General features: G+C 49.0%; 1 protein-coding gene and 1 pseudogene across 4 annotated transcripts in view; one reads left to right on the forward strand and one right to left on the reverse strand.

The window, feature by feature from the left end:
• Positions 1-6,569, reverse strand: part of DCLK1 (doublecortin-like kinase 1) — a 314,483-nt gene that overhangs the window by 139,380 nt on the left and 168,534 nt on the right. The gene's annotated exons all lie outside the window — the stretch shown is intronic.
• Positions 2,210-5,255, forward strand: LOC102837172 (annotated as a pseudogene).

The raw sequence follows: 6,569 nt of genomic DNA on the forward strand, positions 1-6,569 counted from the left end.
AACCACTACGCTACCAGAGCTCCTTATATAAAGTATGTAGTGACACAGTAGACGACAGCCTGGGAAGCCCTGTGGGGCGGTTCTCCTCTGTCATGTGGGTCAATAGGAATTTTATGTGGCTATAATCGAAGGCGCCCCTCTGGCACAGTGGGTGAATGGTCTGACCTCACCCAGAAGCTATAGGAAGGAAGACGTGGGAATCTATCTGCACAAAGATTCCAGCCTTGGGAACCCTTGGAGCCCTTGAACTCTGGCCTGTAGGGTCACCAGGCATTTGCGTCAACATGATGTCAAGGGGGCTGGGAGGTTCCGACTTCAGTAGACCTTGAAGGGTTCAAGGCCTAGGCTGGTTTCCAATGAGACATATCCCGACCCACCTCCTTGTGCTTTCAGGTGTACCTTGCATATTAGTAAGAGGAGAAGGACACACCACACAAACATTATTTCTTCTACTTCTGCAATACTGGTCCTGCTCCTCACTGGTCGACTTTCTTACTTTCTTTGTTTTTCTTTAAGAGCTCTGTTTAAATACATGGAGCAATAGCAGTCATTACTCCATCATCCCATTATTTTCCAAAGCTTTGTCTGACGCTTGTACCTCAGCCATGAGACCCTTCACCCCCAGAGTGTGACTCACAGTCAAGTTAAGCCACCCCTCCCCCTCTCCAGTACAAATTGGCTGTGAGTCATTGTAAACAAAACCCTGTAAAGCGAATTGAATTTAGGAACTCAACCTTAACACATCCAACTGGGGAAGTAGTGTCAAGTGTTTCTCCCACAAAATTTTCTATCGCCAAAGATGCTGTTAAAGTGCTAAAAAGCAAAGACGTCATCTTAAGGATTAAGGTGGCCTGATCCAAGCCATGGTATTCTGAATAGTCTCATATGCGCATGGAAGCTGCACGATGGATAAGGAAGACCGAAAGAACAAAGCCTTTGGATTTTGGTGTTGGTGAAGAATATTTAATATACCACGATCTGCCACAAGAACAAACAAATCTGTGTTGGAAGAAGTACAGCCAGAACGTTGCTTAGAAGGGAGGACGGTGAGACGGTCTCTCAGCCTTTGGACATGTTGTCAGGAGGAATTAGTCCTTGCAGAAGGACATCATGCTTGACGGAGTGGGGGAGACAGACTGGCACAGTGGCTGAGCACAGGGCTCAAGCAGAACAACAGTTATGAGGTGGCATTTCCTTCTGGTACGCACGGGTCCACGAATGGGAATCCACTCGTCGGCACCTAACACCACCAACATCCCATGTGCTAATAAATAAACTCAGGAGCTATACACATATCAGTCAGGTATCAGTTAGCATTCAAGTAAAAACAAAAAAGAACACTGAACCCACTGTCCTCATGTGAATTTGACTCACACTGACCCTCTCCAGGGTCCCCAAGACCGCCATGTTATGGAAGCAGACGCCTCGTCTTTCTCCGAGGAGGACTGTTGTTGTTAAGAGCCTTCCAGTCAGTTCCAACTCACAGCGACCCTGCATAGGGTTTCTGAGGAGTGGCTGGTGAGTCTCAACTGCTGACCTTGTGGTCCAGTGTTTATCCTGTAGCGCCACACCAGAACTCCGAAGAGGCTGGTAGGTATGAAGTGCCCACCTTCTGGTTAGCGGGTGAACGCTTTAATCCCGGCGCCACCGTTAACACTGTCGAGGTTTTGTGGTAGGTCCCCGTGCAGGAAAGCACTGAACTATCTGGACCTAAACTATATGAGATCAAATGGAACCTAGTGGCTGGTTATGTAAACCTCCCCACCACTTGTCCGTCAGTCTGTCCTACATACCAGAACCAACATCACCAGCAGGTGCCCAGACTCTGAGAGACCAGGAGGAAAGGCCTGCTGGTGTACTTCCAAAGAGCAACACTGAGAGCCTGGTGGATCCCACAGGGACGTACAGTGGTTCCAGCCATGAACTGCAGCGTGGCATCCAGGGTGAGGAGAGTGCAGGACTGGGCTCGCTGTGAGCTAGAGGCCACAGATGGCGCCTAACAGCTCTGAGGGTGACTTTCTTCACTCTCTGGCCTTCCGTGTGTCTGCTTCCGGAGGCTTACTTTGCAAGCTCATTTGAAAGCTGTCAAGGCCTAAATAAGTTCCAATTACAGACACAGGCTCTTTCCTGGAAATACAAAATGCTTCTAAATGTCTTCTTCTAGAAAAGTGGGCCCAGCAACTGGTCTCTGAAATCGCCCGCTAAAGTAATGGCCGGTAATCAGTCTTCTGAGAAAAAGCTGTCAAATGAAATAACACATATTTGGTGTTTAATCTACTTAAGTCTTGTGAGTGCCAGTGGAACTAGAAATGCTTCAAACACTTGTTCTTGCTAACGAAGAAGAGAGAAAAACAGGGAACCTTCCTACCCTTAGAGATTTCATTCGTGTACTAGCGGCTTCAAAAGGTTCGAGGAAACATCCATCATTTCTTCATTCCATTTCCCACATACTTTTTGAAGGATTCCAAACTTCCCGTGGTCTCACTATTTTAGCCTATTTGTTACAAGAGTAAAGGGAAATGGAAGAAAGTTTGGCACCGCCTGGCTGGTGCACGATCATTTTACAAAGCACGCAATGGGAAGGCACTTCTCGGGTGGCATGTTGTTAGTGTCCGGTCTGGTCACAGTGCACGGTCTGACGTTTAGAATGCAATGTGTGAATTCCTTACACATTGCAGTGACTAACCCTGAGGCATGCCTGTGGCTTCCAGTACATTCTGTATGTTCTCTCAAACCTGCCTGATAACTCCAGTTCCATATTATTACCATCATGATAAAAAGTGGGGACTGGTGTCAGCTCCTAATTACTTTTCTGGTTCCTAATGTTCCCAATAGCCCAACGACAGCCTGAGTGCGGTGTGCGCGTGGTCGTACAGGTGCCTGAAATGGAGGGGTTTCTGCTGGGTACAAAAGGTCCTAACAAAGGAACCAAAGTTGTCTGCATGAATAACCACAATACCACCAGGGAGAGGGCAGCCTGAGCACCTCTGAGCGTGAGGGTGTGTGTGTGTGTGTGTGTGTGAGAGAGAGAGAGAGAGAGAGAGAGTGAGTGAGAGAGAGAGAGAGAGAGAGAGAGAGAGAGAACTGAAGTGTTGTTGATAGGTGTGGATCCATACGACAGAGCAGAGCTGCCGTGTAGGGTTCCGTGTAACTCGTCCACGGAACAAAACCTAGCATTGCTGACATCAGGGGGAGCTTGGCTTGAAGCAAGGAATACCAGAACGATGTTTACTTGTACTTTACTAACTATGCAAAGTCACTGGACTGTGGGGATCATAACAACTACACACAACAGGACCAAGAAGGGGAATTCCAGGACACTTGACTGAGCTCAAGTGGAAGCTGTAAGTAGGCCAAGAGGCTGTTGTTCCCAAAGAACAAGGGGACACTGTGGTTTAAAATCAGGAACGAGGAGTCAGGGTTGGATCAGTTCGCCCGATTGATTCAATCTGTATACTGAAAAAATAATCCAAGAAGGTGGACTACATGAAGAAGAACGTGTCATCAGGGTTGGAAGAACACTCACTAACAACCTGCTAGAATCAAAGACGAATGAAATATTTCCTGATGAAAACCAACTAGTACAGCGTTCAGCATGGATTACACCTTAGTGTAAAGAGAATAAAAATCCTCACAACTGAACCAGTAAACAACACCCTGATAAATGGAGAAAAGATGGTGCTTGGAATCACAATGAGCTACCACTGAAACATCAGTCAAGACTTCAAACAACGGATTGCATTGGGCAAACCTGCTGCACAAAACCTCTTTAAATTCTGTCTTTTAAAGTTCAAAAGCAAAAACATCAGGCGCGGGCTGAGGATGGGAACCGACTGGAAAACGGCTCCAGGGGCTCCATGAAGCTGATAAAACCCATAGACGCAGCTTTACAGCCTCTTCCAATGCTGAGGCCACGGTCCAGAGAGATCGATCCCCCAGCATAGGTGACCAGTCATAACGAAGAAAATTAGTCTCAAGACCTTCCGGAAGTCTTTTAGCTTGAACAAAGCAAGGAAGAAACCGATTTCATGGTCGTGCAACAGCCGTCGCTTCCAGTGACTTTGGGAGACATGAGTCCCTATTGGGAACTGCTATGGAGATGAGAGGGACACCTGCGACATCCATGGTGAAGACGACAAGAGGGGTAAGAACCGATCCAAGAGTCGGCTCTCGGTCAAGCGGAAGCTGAGGAGCTCCGTGGACGAAGACACCTTCTTCTCTTCCTCAGCCACCAACGTCTTCAAGGACGTCCGGGCGTAGAGAGTCCACGTCACTGCGTAACCACCACGACAGCCCGACGCCCTGGCCCCTGCGGCCCACGGCCTCGGAGGAGACATGCATCAAGATGGAGGTGCGGGTTAAAGCCTTGGTCCACTCATCCAGCCCCAGCCCAGCCCTCAACGGAGTCCACAAGGACTACATCCAGTACACGAGGGGCTGTACCCTGTGGGGGCGCCTCGGCGCTACTGTCTGGACAGCTCCTCCCCCACCAGGGGGAGGGAGCGCCTTCCCGGAAGAGGAGGGTCCTGCTGCAGAGCCCCCGCCCCACGCACGAGGACGGCCCCCCACGCTTCCTTTTCCTACCTCGGATGCAGAACCATCAAGTCTAAAGAGACTTCAGTGGGCTCCCAGGCCCTGATGCCCACGTGTCAGAAAGCGTGCGCTGCCATTTGAATTTTGACCCCAACTCTGCCCGCGGGGTGGCAGTGGCACGAGTCTATGACTCGGTGCAGAGCAGCGGGCCCATGGTGGTGACCAGCCTGACGGAGGAGCTGAAGAAACTGGCCAAACAAGGGTGGTATTGGGGCCCCATCACGCGCTGGGAGGCCGAGGGCAAGCTGGCCAACGTGCCAGACGGCTCCTTCCTGGTCCGGGACAGCTCCGATGACCAGTACCTCCTCAGCCTGAGCTTCCGCTCCCACGGCAAGACGCTACATACCAGGATCGAGCACTGCAACGGGAGGTTTAGCTTCTACGAGCAGCCGGACGTGGAAGGACGCACGTCCATCGTCGACCTCATCGAACATTCGATCTGGGACTCAGAAAATGGAGCCTTCTGCTACTCCAGGTCCCGGCTGCCCGGCTCGGCCACCTACCCGGTCAGGCTGACCAACCCGGTGTCGAGGTTCATGCAGGTCCGCTCCCTGCAGTACCTGTGCCGATTCGTGATCCGGCAGTACACCAGAATAGACCTGATCCAGAAACTGCCTTTGCCGAACAAAATGAAGGTCTACCTCCAGGAGAAACACTACTGAAAGATGGGGGGGCCCTGCACCCCGCACTCGGGGGACAAGAACACGATTGAAAACCCGTTTACAAACGTCTCCTTGCTATCCAAACTCTCTTGCTGCCATATCGATTTCAGTTTTCTGTGTACAAGGGTCACCCACTTGTCTAGAGGGGTAGGGAAGTGTGTGGGCCAGCTCGCTTGGGCTTGTTTCGGTTCTCTCAAAAGTGAAGTCTGGAAGGTTTCCAAGTGTGAATTGTCTTTCCTCAATGTGCAGAATAATCACAATGTGAATGATCAGATTCTCCATAGCCCCCTCCCCAACCCTCCCAATCCTTCGCTGCTATCCACTGTGATTTTTATGCATTAAAAGCACATTTCATGTGTACTCAGCCCTAAGTAAAGTTGGATGAAAACGTATAGAATGAACAAACATCTTGTCTCTCTCAGTGGCCTGATTTCAAAAGGTCGTTTTGAAGACGCATTCATGACCAATGGGATAAGACCCCGAATTTGTCTTGTACCCTGAACATGATTTCTGTAACCTCATACCTTAATGACATAGCAGAACAAAACACCGCCCGATCCTGGGCCAACCTCACAATTGTTGCCACACTTGAACCCATTGATGCTGCCACTTTGCCAGTCCATCTCGCTGGGGTCGTCCTCTTTTTCTCTGACCCTCCATCTTGGACATAGTAGGGTGTTTAACAGCTTCTCTGGTTTCTACCTAGTAGCATCTCCAAGTCCAAGATGTGACAAGCAGAAATGTCTTCACACATTGCCCAAAGCACCCCTTGTTCAGAACTACTGCTTTGTAAAATGCATGTGAAGAAGAAGAAAAAAATGTAAATACAGTCTTAAGTTCATATATTAGTTGAACTCATGGTCTTAACCAAGAGGAGAGCTTCCTTGCCTCCCTCTCACAAGAACTATTAAGCTTCAGGGAAGACAAAAGAAACTGAAATTCAACAGAAGAAAATCCAACAGCTTCATGTTTTAAAGATAGGTGTTGAGAGATTTGAGAACAAAATCAGAAGTAAGAAATGTTCTCTCTCACTTATAAAACTAAGAACAGAGAACACAGAATTAACTTGGGAAACACTGCAGAGTATAAAAATAGACTTAGTTCTAGGTTATGATTTAGACAAGGAGATGAAAACTGAAAGAGAAGAGTAAGGAGACAAGAAGGAAGAAAGGAGCCCTGGTGGAGTTAGGGTTAAACGCTCAGCTGCTAACTGAAGAGACGGTGGCCAGAACCAACCCAGTGACTCCACAGAAACAAAGCCTGGAAACCTGCGACAGTCTGGGAAACCCTGTGGGCACTTCTCCTCCATTACAC

This window comes from Chrysochloris asiatica, unplaced genomic scaffold (genome assembly GCF_000296735.1).
Source record: "Chrysochloris asiatica unplaced genomic scaffold, ChrAsi1.0 scaffold00272, whole genome shotgun sequence".
NCBI classification, from domain to species: Eukaryota; Metazoa; Chordata; class Mammalia; order Afrosoricida; family Chrysochloridae; genus Chrysochloris; species Chrysochloris asiatica.